This window comes from Mizuhopecten yessoensis, unplaced genomic scaffold, assembly GCF_002113885.1.
Source record: "Mizuhopecten yessoensis strain PY_sf001 unplaced genomic scaffold, ASM211388v2 scaffold2213, whole genome shotgun sequence".
Lineage (NCBI taxonomy): Eukaryota > Metazoa > Mollusca > Bivalvia > Pectinida > Pectinidae > Mizuhopecten > Mizuhopecten yessoensis.
The window spans coordinates 674,179-694,754 of NW_018404434.1; the positions used below are offsets into that span (position 1 = coordinate 674,179).

Here is a 20,576-nt window from a genome sequence, read left to right on the forward strand (position 1 = left end):
CGGATAGGATAACGAACTACATAATCGCATTTAATGTTTAACTAGTATTCACTGTATTTGTCTTGCTTTCGTTTTAAATAAAGACAATTCATTTTTTCTTTTCGTAGAAGATTTAAGGAACGAGACTTTGTGTTATTATTTCGTTTTACAGAGCCTTTTGCAAGCTAAAAAAACAAAACAATATAAGTTTAATCTCGTATAGAAATGAGCATAGATAAGTCTCTATTTCTGATGAGAGTTATTGAATGACCTTCCGACGGTTTAGTTTCCAGGTCTTCCGATCAAATAAGAAATCTGTGATATGAGGTTCAAAATCTAATTGAAATGGAAAGAATTTAAGATTTACCACAAGCAGGGCTTTATCTGAATGATCTGAAAACAAATCGCGTTTTCAAGTTTCCAATTATAATCATTAAATATCGATGACGTCAGATTATTGATTTTAATTCATGCGTCAACTTGGAACAAATCTGACGTCTGAATTAAATGTCATATTAAGCCAGTCACTGATGACAAAATATGACATATATATATATAATATGGATAACAGGGGAGTTAAGAGATAAACTAAAGGATACACAATTTTAAAACCCCAAACTTGTGAGAACGATTACAATGTACTGCAATCTTGAGATAATCGTAGATCTTCCACTAAAACTGATGACGTCATTGTAATGGGTTGTGTACAGCTTGATATATGACGTGGATATTTTACTGATACAGGCAGGTTGGTATCTAAAGGAAAATTCTAAAATGATTACGTACATGGTGATATCTATGTACGGCTATAAAACACGCTAATTCCGGAAACTTGACCCGGTCTCGAAATCATTTGAAGTAAAAATAGCTAGTCAGATGGGAAATCTTTCCCACTTCCCTTTTACTGCGAGTCAAATACTCTACAAACACACACACATATACAAATTCAATTCAAAAGCGGGTTTGATTTTTAAACAAAATGTAGGCCTTATTATTCTAGACAACGTCAAAGAAACAATAAATAAAATGCATTCAGTGATATTTTTAAGAGTTGAGTTAAATCTATACAAGTTCTTTTAAGTGTCTTCCTTTGTACTAAGTCTTAAATCCGCAAGGTCCATAACGATCTTTCTCATGTATACATAATGATATGCATGTTAAAAATATATCAAATTTTGACATTGTCATCGCTTTTGAAATTATATTTTATATATATATATACTTGTATAACAAACGTCATTATGCATAATTCTTTAAATATTTATAAAGATACAAATTAAAAAAGGATAGGGGAAGTGAAACAGTCAATTAAAAGGTTTGTTACTATAATTAAACATGCCCTTTCTAAGAGTCAAAGGTCACGTAGTAACAGTTGTAGGAACAATCTGATGGCTAGTATCGTGATATTTCCGTGATAGTAACTTATAGTCAAGGACTTTCTTTCTCGTATTAAAGGGACGATGTCTCCTTAAATCAAAAACATAGTTTTATTAATAAATTATGCACGACCAGAATGACCAGTTTATGACATGTATATGAATACTAGTTGTATTTACTGAACCGTACAAGGAGTATAGCTTACATTAGGGAATATTATAGTAATTCATTTTCCTCCCTGAGATATTTGTTTGTAAAAAGAAACGTGTAGAATTAATTATTTGGGTTTCTTAATAAGACATTTGCTTGTATTATTTACTTGGGGGGAAATAAAATCATAAAACAATTGAGATGATAATGAGATAGATAATTAGAACCTGTTTCCTTAAAGAAATCGTTATATGGTGTATAAATAGTTCGTTTTCTCGTGACTTTTGACTTTTTTTTAAGAGCAATTTATAATACAAACAACCCACGATTTGTCGATCTCCAAGCACCTCAACGAGGAAAGAATTTCATTCGAGAGTTTTAAGGTTCAAATTCCAACTTATGTAATCAGGGCCAAACCTTACACATGCTGTTTAATATGTCAAATCACGCTCTATAGTTTTTTTTCTCTCTTCAAATCGAGCTGCTTCGTCGCCTACATTACCATGCTAATATACACCGCACGGTTTTTGTACTATTCTTATCGAAGCTTAGCCTTATAAATTACCGCTGGTCACGTGACTTCACCTAGAGCTATCGGTATCACAGCCGTTCACTGCGACCTACAGAGAAGCTCGCCGTGTAAACACAAGGATTACGGCGTTTCAAGCTGGAGGCAAATTTTTCTTGTTGTACAGGTAATTTTGTATTTATATTTTCTGTCTATATCTGAGTTTTTCTTGAACAAATGTCTGTAGTAAGTCTAGATTTTATATTTACTCTGTCGATGCGAAGTTATGCGGAACGGCTCTGTGTGTATCTCAACAATATGGCGGCCGACAGACGAAGCAGGGTATTGCCTGTGGTTGTTGACATTTTATAAATGGGAACGTAAACGTGTAACTCGGATATCAGTCGGGATATATCAAGTATATTTTACTTCTCGTATTTTCGATATGGTAGATTTTATAATCATTTATTCGCATTGAATTTTCTTAATTAATTTATCAGCTATATGTAAATGTATTGGCATTCTGCCACGAGTAAGCTCCGCCCCCTTTTCTGAGCAGACGATATTTTATGTGTAGCGTATGACATCCACGCACACAGTCTCGCCACCGGCCGATACATGCACAGTGTGTTTGCATGCATGTGTGTGTGTGTGTGTGTATACACTGGGTGCTACATTTAAACATTTATTCGATAAAACTCCGTGAATAGAGCTGCATTTGTCGTGGGATTTTACACACACTACACCGACGGGATATATGTGTCGGCGTTGTTGTAATGGCGTTTGTAACCTTAGTATGCAAGTAGTCTACGTGAAAAAGCATTGTTTATTTGATAAATACATACAAAGGTTTTTAAATATAACACCACACTGCAATTAATATATATATATATATATATATTATATATATATTAATGTATATATATATGGATGTCCGTTTTTATGATATATAAAAATATGTGCTTTAGTAAACAAATACTTCCCTGTGCGAGTTTAAATGCACGTTGGAAACTGGATTACCCTTGCCTGGAATTGTTGGATTGTGGAGTCACAAAAAAGAATAATCGTATTTGAATAGATCAGCCGATAACATTATCAGCCTTGAAACAGATGGTTTCGGGTTTATTTTATTAGCTTTTACATCTCAGCTTTAATAAGACCGGATGGTTTCAGGGAAGGCTGCATGGAATATGAGCGCGATGAGGATTCGCTTATTGTTACTAGTGTCGTGGCATGCTTGGTTGTGTTGGCATTCTGCAGTTATTGATTAAATGGCGCAGTTTGGGCTAGAGGAAATTTACGGTTCGTCATTTATTTTTCTTGATTATTTTTTTCGGTGGAAAAATATTTTCCCTGGTAGCAGTGAGATCAAATTTAGTTTCATTGATATAAAGACGAACAAGCTTGGGCTTGCTCACTTGTGATTCTGATGGGATTTTAACAAGTCAGTTAGTACATTGAAAACAAAAGAACCTGGAGAATTTAAACAAATCGGGCCACTTATTGGCCGATAATTGAATTTGTACCCTCTGTATTTTCGGCAGGTATCACGTCAATTTGAGAATAAATTAATTGCGGATGGTATAATTGATTGAGTGATTACCAACGTGTGGCAAAGTTCAATGGGATGTACGTGGATGTTCAAGACTGTCGTGGATTTACTCAAATCTGTGATCTTTATCCTTCTGAGGAGACCCCCCCCCCTTGTACTCGTAAATGTCTATTAAAGGAGTAAATCCTCGGTATATCTGATAATCGTTTGATCAGAGGGATAAGCATCGTACCAAAGAACTTCATGGCGATCAGTTCATCTTCCAGTGATATTTTATGATATTCCGTCCGTTGTTTTATTAACTAATTCAATTAATACGTTTCATGGAAATATCTTACCTGCTTTTCCCCTCCGTTGTTATTTTGAAATTAAAAAATAGAAATAGTAAAATGATTGTTTTTTCTCGGGAACAAATTACGTTTGACTGTTACAAGGACAAAGATAAGAGATTTGGTCCTACTACACCCCCTCCCCCTCATTCCCAGTCAATACTCCTATCTTCAGCGATGCATCACTAGCTGTATCCGAAGGACTTTGCGGTTATCTCAGCGTATCAATTAAACTTGAATATTATAATAAGACAGAGATATCAATGAACATCCTGTACTCTATCTCCTCTCCAAATTAACGTGCATCTGGACCAAAAGCGCGCCCGGAAATGAAAAAAATGTAAAATCTTTAGATATGAGAGAGTGCTGGAAATGGAAATCTCATGCATGATGAACTGTGTACGTATTTAATGCCAGATGAATTCGCCCTCGCCGACGATAACGCTTGTTGAAAAGGCGACGCCGTCAAGTTCGTACGATATGAGAACGTGATGAGAAATTGGTTGGAAATAAGGACTTCAAACTCGAGTTGTCCCTAATTTACGTATTTTGTCTACAAAATGGACAATATTTACAATTTCGACGGTCTTAAACTTGCAGATATGTTCAAATATAAAAATAAAGCCCCTACATTGAAAAATGCGTGCGGACAGTTTTGTTTAACATAGCTTTTGCTGAAAATGTCGTCGTCATAGAAATGAGGACACACTTTGTTTAGGAACAAATATATGTTATTAACCCTTTCACCACTGTAGACCATAATGGACTCCTCCCGGTCAATGCATGAAAGAGTACATAGGGGTGACAGGGTTAAGGACTTTTCAAAATGTAAAACGCCAATGGCTACTTCCTTATCTTGATCCCTACACAATATCTTTCCTGCACAGCAATAATAATACCTTGCACCTCGAGAGTGATACAGAAAATTATATCTTCTTATTTATGACAGTTACAATTGTATAGCCGTTGGCTTGTTTTGAAATGTTATAAATAGTTTAAACGTGTAAATATCACAAATGTTAAACGCCATGTTCAGAAAGGTATAAGCAGAACATTAAAACACCGAAGGCGAAAAACGTATACCTTCCAATTCCTATCGACGATCAGTCATATATACCTTAGAGTTGCCGGTATAGCGTGACTTGTGTGCTTAAGATATTAATACGTGAAGGTACGCTGTAGAAATATCTAAATAAGGAAAGTTTACTACTTATTAAAGTGTAATTTGTCTAATCGGAATCCGGTTTAAATACAAAGAAACGCCCCTCGCTATATCTGTGTAAATAAAACCTTTTGTAAGTATGAAGTCAAGAAATCCATCTGAAGATGACATGCAAGAAGATTCTGTACTGTATACATACATTTCTACATAAATTTAGGTTTTTAATTGCAATAAATTCGACCATTACAATGTACGTCGGACCTGTATGACACGGAAACTCGTTTAAAGAGGACGCAACAAGGTGCTAAGCTGTACCCTTTTCTATCTAAAAGCAATATTTGTAACCCCCCCCCCCCTCTCCCCCGAAAAACCCCGATTTATTATTTTAGATGTCGATAAAAAATCATCCTGTATTTTCCAGAGACCTGTGTAATACGACCAATAGTAACGGTTCGTTTGAAGTTCGGTTTTGTCAGGTTTCACTGTACGCACTCTATGTTGAAAACCGGAAAATTAAAAACAATCTTCACAACGATCAAGATCGAAGCCTGAATTGCAGACGATTGCATGCATTGGTAAAAGTAATGTAACAGTAGCGCTGGTCTATTCTGTCCTGCTGTCAGACCACAGCGAACAATAACTTATCTTTTGGAGTACAATCGCGAATATAAGTGTTCCCGAAGATTAAAAGCGTCGACGCTACCGAATTTTGTCTTTCTTCGTCAAGTCGTGTAATCGGTTCTCATGGCAATGTCGACATATAGCGTAAGATACATAATTGTTCTTCGAGTGTTTCTTCTCACGTGAAAAGCACGTGTTCCTGGCGTGCATGAGGCGCGCGACTATACATATTACACATGTACATGTACGAATTGACATTATTAAGGAATCCTAGTTGAAAAATTAAATATTTTTGTTTAAACTATAGACATTATTAATGGACCCGAGTTGAAAAAATAGGATTTTTTGTTAAAACTTGTCATTATATCAGACGCATAAAATAACTCTCACTTTAAAATGTTGAAACTCCAAACTGCAATAATAATCATATAAATTTTAGCAAACATGTGGATGTCGGTACTCAAAAAACGTTTTTTTGTTTTTTGTAATTTGAGGTTTCCTGAACAATTGACTATACTTCTGTTGCTACATGTGGACATGCGAAGTACGTTTTTTGGTTGTAGTGATGCCGATTTGACCCATCCACATCCGCTAACAATTTTCCATCGGATGATTAATATTACAGTTGACTTATATACCCTCTCGTTGCGATCCGGTAAAACAATGATGGTATTTCTTTTCTTTTTTTTTCTTTTTTTTTTGTTCAGCCCAAGAGACCGAAGAGAGGTGTAAAACCTTTTCCGATAAATATCCAAACATGATTTATTTGTATGCGGAGACAATTCCTCGGAAGAGAATTTTGTATAAAGGTTTAGCGTGTAACAGAGAGATACTCAATGTGCGCTTATTGAATTCCAAAGACTCGGATCGATGCAAACTTTGGTTGGGACTTGATGGTATTTAGTCTGTGTTTGGTGGCATTTTGGACAAGTCTGGATCACATGTCCTAGTCCTTCGTATGGCTTGTCAATCTGTTTCCCGTATGACTAAGTCATCGGTCTATCATCTGTTTGCATGCTCCTCCTATTGTAGGAATACGTCGTCCGTCGTTCATCGTGAGACTGACTCGTCCGGCTGTCATCAGACTGTTATCCATATCAAAAGTCGTCAGTCTGTCGTCCGTATGACTTCAGTTGTTGGTATGTCGTCGGTATGACTAGATCGCCCCAAACTTCCGTTTATATGAGGAAGTTCACAATCTCTCTTTAAAGAGAGATGATGTCTGCGCTCGTTTTTAAGGTCAAATTTGAAGTGAAATGGTTCTTCATTCGTCCGTATTCCTAAATCGGCGGTCTGTCGTCCGTACTACTATATAAGTTGTCCATTTGTCGTCCGTTTTGACCAAGTCGTTGCTCTGCTGTCGATATGACCGGCTCGTGAGTGTTGTCCATATCATTTAAATCGGAAATCTAACATCCTTATTACCAGGTCGGCAATCTGTCGTCCAGATACCGAGATCGTTCACGAAGTCTATCAATGACAACGATGTTTTATTCTCATAAACAATACAGTGTAGAGAATACATATATACAAATGGGTGACAATAATACATGGTGGAACAGGATGGACATTAGTATTGTAAATTAATTATGTCATTAATATCGGTAATGCATTTAGCCAATGATGCATCGTCCGTTTCATTTAGTCGTCAGCTTATTCGTCTGGCCAGGTCGGCAGTCTGTCGCCCCAATCACTTACACATGCTCGCTTTCGACCCTGGCTAGTCGGCAACGGTTCGTCCATATTTTTAAAATGGCTCTCTGTCGTCCAAATGGCCAGATCACCGGTCGGTTGTTCGTATGCTTCTAAACATGCTCTGTCATTCCCGATAAATGTTACAAGTAAATTTAGTTCGATGTGTGTTAAGCCGTCTATAGATTCGTGACGAATACATGATATAGCCCGTTAATTAAGTACGGACGCTGAACATGATTAGAGCAAGTGTCTCATTATAGGATGAAAACTCATCGATATTTATCTTTAAACAAAGTGTCCTTGGTGATCCAAGCGTAAGAAAACACTAGTAAACTCAAAATTATCATTAGGCAAAAAATTGTTGTCAATTATATCAATTCCACCATTTTAAGTATATCACAATTGTAAAAATGTAAAAAAAAAATGGTCTTCAAAAAAAGCATTGTTATATTTTGCTATCCATAATATACCATATATCTCCTCGTCAGCCTCGAATAGGCTGTCTTAAGTTGTAGATCGGTTGCCTAGAAAAAGTTAGAATTTTCTGTTTCTTGATGATACAATTCAAACCTCGATATAACGCCCCTCGCTTCATTTGCCACCCCACTTTACCGTTAATATGTTTCACGGTCTACCTTTTTCTTTTTCTTAAAAATGCCTAGTTTATTTTCGCCTCAATTTATCGCCAAACCCCTTTATAACGCCATTTATTCTTGACAAATGTTGACGGTATAACGAAGTATACTGTTTACCATTATTTCTATTTCCACGACATCTACAAATTAAGTTATACATGTAGGACACTGTTCTACGTGAAACAAATATCTGTTGTTTAGTTAAACAGAGTGTGCTTGCCCTACAGAATGCAAAAAGTAGAGAAAATAAGAAATGTATAAGTTACACAAACTCTATGTATTAATATTGATTTTTTTTTTAAATACCAAGACCAGAAACTTTAAAAGACTTGAGACATTTATGAAAACGACTTGATAAGTCTTAAACCTGACTTTTCTACCAATCCAGGATTTGTGATGTCACATACAATTCGTCTTGTTCGTGATTTTGAATAAGAAATTTTGAATCTGTTTAACTTGATCCCCAGTATGATCGTTGCTGAAGTGAAATAGGGAGGGTTGTGTCATAAATGACACGTGTTTATCATTAAACTTGTCAGGATTATTAAGATAACTCAAAGTGCATTTATTTCGGGGAGGACGTGCATGTCTGCAAGTGTCTACACGCCTTGATTGGCAGTTCAGCTTACGCCACATTAAATAAACAATATCTCTGTTTATTTTTTATTAAAAACAAATTTTAATCTCATGTTGTATTTTTTTCCCTTTTTTTTCTTAATATTTTTTATCCCCACGAACGAAAATATTAAAGTTCCTTGATAATTGAAATATTTGCAGAAATATCCGTCGTATGATTCTGACTGTAATTGCTTTTTTATCTGACTTAATTACCGAGTATACCGATAACGGCACAGCACTTTATGACTACTTTTGATCGCAACCTTAGTAGCGGTTTTCCTTTGTATTGGAAAAATAGGAAGTAAGAACATATCATTTACCATAATGATGTTTTAACAGGTAGGCGTTAAAGTAGATATTTAATAAATAAGCATGATTATATCACTAATATACTTTAATTAAAAACGACAGGTAACACGTTTTGGTTCAAAACAGTAGACTGTTTATTAATTTCTGATGAAAAGTGTTCTCCGCGAAACACAACATTGCACAGTAATTAAATCGCAGATCAACTTTACAACCAATCAAAAGTTAGAATTATAAATACCGCGCCATACATTGCGATATACGACGTCATCACTTTCTGTGTTGTCTACAGTTTAGGCTTTAAGTCGGTTTTGAAAGAAAATCAATAAACTGCAAAGCTGTTTCAGTTAAATTGTATTTCATCTTTAATTACACTTGCTTATAGCAATATTAAAACCTTCAGTCAAATAAGTCGATATTTGACAAGCTGGACGATTCTTTAGGATCACGACAAATCTACGGACATAAAATATGCTCGAAATATCGACGGAAATAATAACTGAATTGAACGAAATCTTGCACAAAAATAATACGAATTCAATATTTATAAATTAAACGTAGACCTTTGAACGAAAACAATACACTTAAAGCCAGGTCAGCGAAACAAAATTCGTAGATGAATGAAGAAGGTTTAATATGGAAGACCTACATAGAGTCGAGTTTCGGCAGAAATGCAATTAATTAACAAATATTGCTAATCACATAAAACGTCTTGGATAAGAATCTATTAGATCACAAATTCAACATCTATGTGGAATGCCTCAATGTTATCATTTGGTGTTTGATGACGTAATATTAACATGACGTCATAAGGTGTTCGAAACTTTCAATGTTTATGGGTTTTTTTCAATATAAAAAATAAATGAGCAGAAACATGTTTTTTAAAATGGTAACGCGAGTTTTCCTATGCATCGTTAATGAGAAGCTATTGCGTCCATGCCAACTACTAATATACATTCGATTCTAAAAATGCTTCTGCAGCTTGAAGTGATAGACTATTGGTCTAGACATACGGCGATATTTACCAATATACAGACGGTGTAGTATGTGTTAAACTCTATATGCAAAAGCTCGTTAAACATATTCAATAAACAAATGATTTGCGTTAAATTTGTCGTTATTTATATCTAAATATTTTCGCAACACATCATGGAACAAATGTAGCGTACATCGAACGAAAACATCGTTGCTATCTGATTTTTTTAGGGTGGTTGTGAAATTCTGCGTCTGAATTTAAAGTGATGTATAGCGCGATACATGCTCATTGTCCCACTTGAGTTTCTCGTCTGACGTTAGTGAACGTTTTCAGCAGGCGTTTTCAAATTACCTATTAAATGTCAGATCTTTCAAAATTCTGCGAAACACTTGACGCTTACAAGATAAAAGAAAAGCGATGGGCGGGGTGAAAATTAAATTACGAAAAACCCAAGGCGACGCTCAATAAAATCGTGTCTGCCAGCGGCATAACTGTTTCATGATTTGGATTAGTATGACAGCATTATCTGGTTCATGTTGTCAGTATCATCAAGCGTCACCGGAAATGACGTCATGCTAGTTTTTACATAGCGCGGTGTAATGTTTTATGCATGAAGCATTGCACCAATAAATCAGGGCTCACATAGGCAGTTTTTATCAGAGGTAAGTAATAGGCAGTTTTTATCAGGAGTAAGTAATATATCCTACCGTATTTTACTATTTAACGATTTCACTTGGTAAACCGAATTTAGGGGGGAAAACAAATTGTCAGTTACTTGAAATAAGTGGACAAGATGTATTCATATTATGATAGATGACTTCAGGTATCGTATCCATAAAACCGTTTTCATGCTCAAAATCAGATGCGTTGCTCAAGCCCAAATTCTTGTTCCTATGATTGATTGAAAATAAATCACATTTTGTCTATGACATGAATTAATTTTGGTGAGACATATAAAAGCCGAATACTGTTTAGAATATTTACACTAAACTATTTGACCATGTTACCTGATATATGCGTGTTAGGAGAAAGTTGGCTTGAGCACAGAATTCATTCTTGAGCATGATAATGGTTAGATAAATACGGGCAAAAGGTGTTTAAACATTAAAGACAGACCTGTTCACAGACAGTCAAATTCGATGTTATAAGTTCTTCTGATTTTAAACAATTTACTAAAAATTTATACATTTTGTTTTTATTTATATCACAAAATTACATTGCAGTTGTGTTAATAAGATATCTTTTGATAAAAGTGGTTAGAATGGTATGCATTACAAATCATGTCATGATGTAGTGTTTTGTTGGTAAACACGTGTATGTATTTCTTAAAATTGAGACGATCTTAGAATTCACTTACGTCGGGTCGTGTTTTTTTTCTGTGCTGATATGAATACGTAATACAACTCGCGAGTTTTATATAGTTTTATTTTAATTTGGGAATAAACGATAGCATATCGTCAAACAATTATTTTTTTGAGTAAGATTGATTTTAATAATTGGATATAAATACAAGTGCATGATATTTGATCTTTTTTCTTATTCAAATCGTCGAGTAAAATACGTTAAAAACACAGGACCAATAGGAAAATCAGCATCCGCGAAAACCAGGCGATTGGCAGTATTGTCATTGTAACTGGAAATATATAAGGGAACGATTAACACAAAAAACACTGTTTTTTTTTTTTTTTTATTTTGAATGTAATATTTTATTTAAAACATTACAGATGTGGTTGTCTGGTGTTTTCCCCCATGTGCAGTACATAAATGTTTTAATTGTAAATTATTTGTCTTATCAGATACACGTAATAATGTAATGTTCCTTCCCTATACCTCTTTTCCCGGATAATTAGTTAAACATATACAATGGTTTGAAAAAAGCACATGTAAAAATATGACTCTACCACATAATTGTGTGTACCAGTTTAGTAGTTTACATGTAATTTGATCGCACACGTACGAAATGCGTCTACCGCCTTGCGTGTATAAGTTGAACCCACATTATAAAAACTAGCGAGTGTGGAGCAAATGAAATATTGCCCTATATCAGTTAATGAGTAATTACCTACGTGGTTAAGTGTGTTGCATATTAGGAATAATATTTCAACAGCTCGTAACAAAACAGGCATACTTATATCTACGTACTGTTGTTGTTAGGGATTGATGTGGTCAGCCTGCGAGTGACCGCTCGTACAGTGACCTAAGTGAAGAACCCGACCACACACTCACTGCATGGACTGATTAATGATAACCAACGACAGGTGTTGATTTATTTATGTATTACTATGTTATAAACATGTGTTTTCTCTGTAAAGTTAGTTAAAATACAAGGAAACTGCTTCACCCAGTTTTCCGGTTTTAGTTTATGGATATGTTAGAAAATTGCCGATCGTTTGAAAGAAACAAATATTTGATAAATAATAGTTTAGGATTATTTTTTATTCAATATTCGAACTCAAATTTATTTTTGCTGAATTTTGTATTAAAATTACAAATCAAATGTTGTGTAAGGTCGTAATGAGTTTCAACAATAGGTTGCGTAATCAAAAAGACATGGTTATATCATATGAACAGTACTGTTTGTGCGCCTGTGTAACATTCGTTTCGACCACAGGGACATGATAATAAGTCAAAGGATGCATGTTTGGACCTCTCCTGATGGAAAGGGGGTAATATTACACGCTTGAGAGTTTAGATCAGCACTCGGTAAAGCATGCCATCCCATTGCCCATTCTGTATATATACCATTATAGGTGGTTGGTAATTTTACCGAGTGTTTATCTAAATCTTTAAAGTATGGTAATAATCCCAAAAACATTAGAATACGTCCAACCACCTATCCTATAACCTATTATCAGGTCCCTGTGATTTCGACGCGAAACATCTAGATTGTTGTTATCATTTAAAACAACTTAAAAGACCAACTAAGTTGCATTCTGAACTTAATTTCAATTATTCTGCTCAATTGACTTAGTACACTGTACATGTATATGTGCAATTCAATGTTTAATCACGTCTGACTACTTATTTCGTCAATTCAATGTTTAATTACGTCCGACTACTTGTTTCGTCAATTCAATGTTTAATCACGTCTGACTCCTTATTTCGTCAATTCAATGTTCAATCACGTCTTACTACTTATTTCGTCAATTCAATGTTCAATCACGTCTGACTACTTATTTCGTCAATTCAATGTTTAATTACGTCCGACTACTTGTTTCGTCAATTCAATGTTTAATCACGTCTGACTAATTATTTCGTCAATTCAATGTTCAATCACGTCTGACTACTTATTTCGTCAATCCAATGTTTAATCACGTCTTACTACTTATTTCGTCAATCCAATGTTTAATCACGTCTTACTACTTATTTCGTCAATCCAACGTTTAATCACGTCTTACTACTTATTTCGTCAATCCAACGTTTAATCACGTCTTACTACTTATTTCGTCAATCCAATGTTTAATCACGTCTTACTTCTTATTTCGTCAATTCAATGTTCAATCACGTCTTACTCCTTATTTCGTCAATTCAATGTTTAATCACGTCTGACTCCTTATTTCGTCAATTCAATGTTCAATCACGTCTTACTCCTTATTTCGTCAATTCAATGTTTAATCACGTCTGACCACTTATTTCGTCAATTCAATGTTTAATCACGTCTGACTCCTTATTTCGTCAATTCAATGTTCAATCACGTCTTACTCCTTATTTCGTCAATTCAATGTTTAATCACGTCTTACTTCTTATTTCGTCAATTCAATGTTTAATCACGTCTTACTTCTTATTTCGTCAATTCAATGTTTAATCACGTCTTACTACTTATTTCGTCAATCCAATGTTTAATCACGTCTTACTTCTTATTTCGTCAATTCAATGTTTAATCACGTCTTACTTCTTATTTCGTCAATTCAATGTTCAATCACGTCTGACTACTTATTTCGTCAATTCAATGTTCAATCACGTCTTACTCCTTATTTCGTCAATTCAATGTTTAATCACGTCTTACTTCTTATTTCGTCAATTCAATGTTTAATCACGTCTTACTACTTATTTCGTCAATCCAATGTTTAATCACGTCTTACTACTTATTTCGTCAATCCAATGTTTAATCACGTCTTACTTCTTATTTCGTCAATTCAATGTTCAATCACGTCTGACTACTTATTTCGTCAATTCAATGTTTAATTACGTCCGACTACTTGTTTCGTCAATTCAATGTTTAATCACGTCTGACTAATTATTTCGTCAATTCAATGTTCAATCACGTCTGACTACTTATTTCGTCAATCCAATGTTTAATCACGTCTGACTACTTATTTCGTCAATTCAATGTTCAATCACGTCTTACTCCTTATTTCGTCAATTCAATGTTTAATCACGTCTGACTAATTATTTCGTCAATTCAATGTTCAATCACGTCTGACTACTTATTTCGTCAATTCAATGTTCAATCATGTCTTTCTACTTATTTCGTCAATTCAATGTTTAATCACGTGTGACTACTTATTTCGTCAATTCAATGTTTAATCATTTAAAACAACTTAAAAGACCAACTAAGTTGCATTCTGAACTTAATTTCAATTATTCTGCTCAATTGACTTAGTACACTGTACATGTATATGTTTAATTCAATGTTTAATCACGTCTGACTACTTATTTCGTCAATTCAATGTTTAAGAACTACGTTCAGTTAAGGCATCAGATTTACATACACCATACAATTCAATGTTTATTAAGTTTGTAAACTTGAGACGTCTGACTTCTTTTATACCCAATAACACGACAATTACGATAAAGCGAATATTTTCATCCCGTCTTGGTCGAGTCTATAAACAGATCCGACAACAGTGCCAACTATCCGGAATGTCTATCCCAGACGCGTACCGGAGTAGTCACCACACGAAAGTTTTATTACCGCTGCCAAAAAGGCCCCGAAAAGTGTTTATATACGCTGATTTCGTATTTCACGGAGAACTGGCAAGAGTTGACCAACGAGCGAGTCTGTCTGCAAGCGTTCCAAAAGACGATCGTTCATCATTCGCCAGCCAGTATCAATTTCAATCAATCTAAATCCAACGAGGAGCACATGTTTGCGCGTGTATCTCCTGTCGCTATTATACCGTTTGAAGAAGCATCTTTGGTATTTACAGACATAAACTATCTCGTATATGTACATTTTATTAGGCATAGAAAAACCAGTATGAATACTTGGAATATTGCTTGTTGCTTAATTATCGGGATTTTTGCATTTTCCAGTTTAGTTTTAAGAACCGTTTCATCCTGAAAATCCTGTCGTAACAAATTAATCATGCATCTCCCGAATTTCAATTTTGAGCATTCATGACTATTGTCAAATGCTGTTGTACATAACGTCTGCCATACGTCAATAAGCTTCCAAACGTATAGTTGTGATCACGTCTTGTGACGAAGCCCACATAGATACATTACGTCATACACACAAGTGGTAGTCAGTGATATAGTGGGACTCCAGCACAAAGTGACGTTCGAAATGTCAACGATTTTACACGACACCCGCAATACGTACGCGATACAAATACGTATTGACAGCATCACGCACGTGAATAGACAGACTTTTGTCAAAATTTCCGACAACATCCCTCGCGCAAATGGAAGCAAATCATACCCAAAGACAATGGTGTACTTCGTTATTTGCTCAATATGTTTAAGTAAGCGTTGTCGCGCTGACCTCAGCGTACTCTTTAAAAACAAAGACACAGAGTCACTAGTCAACATTTCCTGTCATTCACGGTTTTACACTCAGTCCGGGAAAGCACTAGGCTTTACCGATACATCGCCACCGGAGGTCCGGTTCCTGTGTCTAGCATGTTACCCATTGTTTTAGAAGCACATGCAGATGACACGAACATTTATTGATCACGACCGATATACTATCTCCGCGACATGCACGTCAGACTGCACCTATAGTTGATATACCGTATCGGGGGATTGATATTTATACGGTTTACGAGGGTCGAGGTTGTCATTAAAACTATATTCTCATATTGCTGAGGTGTTCCGTTATGACAAAAGGTGCAATCATTATCGCATGCCACATATACTATAAAAACGATAAGGACAAGATGTGGTTATTTGGACCTCAAATGTGATTTATTGAATTTAAATATTCGATGATAAAAACTGTTGACATATTTATTAATTAATTAAAATCTCTGAAAATAGAGAGAGCAGTCAAAGAATGGATACTAACGGAACAACACTCAAAATATCGTCATGTGAGCAATAACATCCAATATTTATTTAGTGTTATGTCAAGTGAAGTGTATACGACATCAGATGCATGTCACTACCCGTCTGTCTGTTATTTTTTAACGGTCATAAGCGAAACATGAATCTAATATTTATACTGCTGAATTTTGGGAATTGATTGTATTTTCTGATATAAATTTCATACTTGCTGTACAGTCATACATTTAATGAACAAAATGGTAAATAACTTAAAACCAGCGAATCTGTCCTTTTATCTGTCTTTTAGTTCTTTCCTTTATACGCTTTCTTTCCTAGTTGTTTTTTTAGATCAATTACAATGAGTGTACGTATTAACGTTTCGCCGTTTCGCCGTTTCGCCGTTACGTGTTATACAAAAAATATCGTATAATGTCGGGAGGGACCAAATAAGATGTGCGAAATTGCGCCGAATCCTGTTGACTGTCTGTTCCAGTATAAATCAATAATGCTTATTTAAAATAATGGACATTTTTAACGGAATTGTCAATATAGCTTATAAAACATGATAATGTTTGTATTTCTTGCCAATATACCAATGGTATTACCATTGTAGATGCTGTCAGCGATTGTAACCTATTGATGCCTATACGACAAGCGATATGAATTGATCAGAATACGTCACGATATTTTGGCCAGGGAGTGTACAACATTATCAGGTAAGACTATTTTATTGAAATTTTTCGTTAGTATTTGTATAAATGCGCGAACTGCTGACGAAAAGCGATTACATATTGTTTACAACCGTAAAACCGGCAACAAACGACACGGAGACCAGTCACGAACACGAGGACAATGTCGCGTGGTCGTATTAATGCGAGATGTTTTTCCTCGCGATCTAGTCCATTTATACGACCGAAATGTATGACTCGGTGCAATAACTCGTAAATACTGTTAATGTGACCACGTATGACCTTTTTTCTGACTATAAACTCTATGTATTGATTGTGTTACAGCTGTGAAGCAAAGAAACACATATTCAAATTTTAGGTCGATATTCAAAACTTTCACGAAACGTTATCAGATATCCGTCATCCAAGCAGAAATCAATAATTGCAAATAATTTATATTTCACCGTTGTTGACCAAACTTGTAGATCATAAATGATTCGAATTACACATGAATTAGAATAAAATGATGTAAGGTAAGCACATTTTCGCATCCGTGAACGGTTGAGTTTTTTTTGACAATTTGACAACGTTGTTTGTCACACTATTTATGTCTTGGGTAATATTACGCATCTCGTGCCTGGTATCCGGCTCCGCACCCACTTGAAATGATTCGATACTGCTGCTTTTATCCTTGTACAAAAATATTACATTGTCAACACGTGATAGCAAACATCCGGGAACGGGTTCAACTACACTTCAGAATAGAACGCTAGGCACCATAGTCAACTTTGGAAATAAAAATCCTCCATCATGCCAAAAAGTCCCCATGTTCCGGATGCGTTCATCAACTTATATATGTATATCTTATAATTACAAGGCGATTCTTTGTAATTCTTTACCTCAGTCTGGTCAAGTTCCATTTATTCTCACGGGAAGGTTATTTTCCATCAATATTGATTATTCATGTACAGATGGCTTGTGGAATGTTTCCTGTCTATCCAAAATGAATAATGCTCGATGCATGACCTCTTGTTACACACCATTCTGTGTCCAAGAGAACAATAAAATCTTAAAATCTGGAATACCGCTCTTAAAACCATTTCTATCAATAGGATTGCGTTGATTTACCCTACCTTTCCCTAGCCTGCGTTTGTGATGCTGTGGCCTGGTGTGGGGATATTTTATCGATCATCTTATTGCCAGAAGAACTAGCTCTCAAATATAGCTTCGTCTAGCGAACCATTTTCCAAAGCGCCACGGTGATATTCAGAAGAGCGCTTCTACATACATGAACGCCAAGAAGATTAAGTCAATATGACTGTTAGATTAATAGTGTTAACCTTGGGTAATTGGTGCGATTTATGATCAAGATTCGTGCTATTATATCGTAAAGCATTCGTTATCATGTGTAGCTATAAATGATAATTAAAGTAAATAATCCAACCAATTTTCTGAAATTCTATTGTACAGTAGCTTTTAACAGTTTTTTTCCTGTTCAAGTTTTATTTTTACACCCACGCCACACGTATACGTGCGTAACAAGAGGTCACATATTACATAATATACATTGATGGACATAGTACACACATAATATGACACAGGATACAATTTATACAATAACAACCCATTTCAATAATTCTTTTAGCTAACTTATTTTAGATATCAAGAAGCTTCATTACTCTTTGTATAAATTTACTTACTTTTGTTAAAAGTACCGTGTTACATATTGAGAACATTCCTTTCATTTTGAATATATGATAATTCATCTTTACTCAAAACATATATTAATAGGTTGCGTGCATTGTAAGGAAGTAAGAATATGCAAACAATTTTAACAACACAAATACCACGACCGGTAGCGTTGTTGAAAAGCTCAGTACGTAATATTCAAAAGGCATAGGGTTCTTATACTCTTATACCTAGCGGACATGCCTTTGTGAAAAAGGAAATTATAAAAGCTGTTTTTCTTTCGTATATCCCATTCGGCCATAAAATGGACAAGAAATTCAAGTCAGAAAATTTCCTAATGAATTGAAAATGTTTTTGTAGCAGATGCATTACAGAGCTCTGAGACTCTCTACATTAACTTTATTCTAGGCAACCAACTTAAGTAAACAGTATGTGTTACAATGATATAAAAATATCCCTTTCTCTAAATGAACGTAAATACATGTACTTGATTATCGCTTCAGACACTCTGCTATTCCCGACGGCGGATACTTGAATATAAATCCGATTCCAGATGTTCGTGTATTTCCGATTACAGCTAATCGGGTGTTTCCGACGATGTGCGTGCCGTATATCTAGTAGTACATGTGACCCCACACGTACAAATACGTACAAATAGATCATGTTGAAGAGGATAATTGAGTAATCAGCGATAACATATGTAATATTTATATGTCTTTGAAATGAAATCGTGTGCATCTGTGCTCATTAGTCCTGACGCACACGTGCAAAGGTTTGCTGAGCCCACCTACGCTGTACTGCACGCAGCATGCACGCTCGTTAATGCACGTGCATTGAACGGTTATTAATGATGCTCAGTATGGTTCGTTAATCTGCAAACCTCGTCAAAACACTTCATAGCTATATGGAATTAAAAAAAAAGCCAATAACGAACAGCGAATGATTGAATATACCATTGAGATTGTATGGAATCGTTCCAATCCTCTGTTATGTAATGGTTATGCCGACAATACGGCTGCAACGATATGTCGTTTCCTATCGTGTCGCCATACTTTATTGTGCATTGTATTGAATTCATTTGCTTGCCTGTATTGTGATACACTGACAGTTCTTAAATTATCAGTCAATTCTTATTAAACTCTAAAAAAGTGAACTTATATTTGTTTTGATTCCTGCAGTAAAGATGTGGTCCATATGGTGCAGTCATACCCAAACGTACTATGACACACAAATATGTTTCGATAGTACTTATTATTGAAGTCTATGGCAACACTTGACAAAATCCTGCACTCAATCATTATGAAGTTGACCTTTTAGCAGATATTTGTATCGTGATACGTATCGTATCGTAAGCATTGGACCGCGATATGTATCGTATCCTGAGATACATGTATGTGTATCGTAGCAACCCTGGTCGACATATCAATTTATTCTGTTGCACGTCGGGTCAGATTGCGAACAATCCTTTGGTTCTTTGTCGCCTCATTCATGTCCTGATTTCAACATATTTCATTACCGATATACTTAGCAATGGGACTGGGCACAAGTTGAACAACTGATACGAAGCCCTTTCCCATTCATGTCTTCAAAACCCCTTAGGGGCCAGTAACAGGCCTGTCTGGGGTGGTCAACAACAAAATCAAAATGCTTTTCAGTTACGTTCGAGGCAACAAGTTCGGTGAAATGGTATAACAGACCCATAGTTTCCCGAAAATGTTGGTTAGCGATTTGCTTAACGGCTCAGCAACCGTTCAGTTATATCAGGCCTGAAAACAATAATTAGGTGCATTTACACAACTTAATCGTATTACACCAAAACAAATGAAGTGGTAAAAGCATTTGAATAAACAAGTACACAGAAAAATATCAAATATTGATGCTGTATAACTAGTTATTTACGTTTTAAAATTTCATTGTATAGACACATTTTACGTAGATATTCAAATATAAATTGTAGAGAGCAAAGGTTTCATATTAGGTCAGTAACACACTGCACGATTAATAAAAGGCGTTGAGTGATATTAACTTCTGACGTCAAAATAAAGATTTTTGACATGAAGACACGAAATGTGTTTATGACAAAGTTAAATATAGACATTGATAT

General features: G+C 35.2%; 1 protein-coding gene across 2 annotated transcripts in view; it reads left to right on the top strand.

The window, feature by feature from the left end:
• Positions 1-2,100: 2,100 nt before the first annotated feature.
• Positions 2,101-20,576, top strand: part of LOC110445337 (polycomb complex protein BMI-1-like) — a 63,206-nt gene continuing 44,730 nt past the window's right edge. For both annotated transcript variants that reach the window (XM_021489893.1, XM_021489894.1), the window contains exons 1-2: positions 2,101-2,201; positions 16,729-16,831. The gene's annotated coding sequence lies outside the window, so the exon portion shown is untranslated. The remainder of the gene's footprint in view (positions 2,202-16,728; positions 16,832-20,576) is intronic.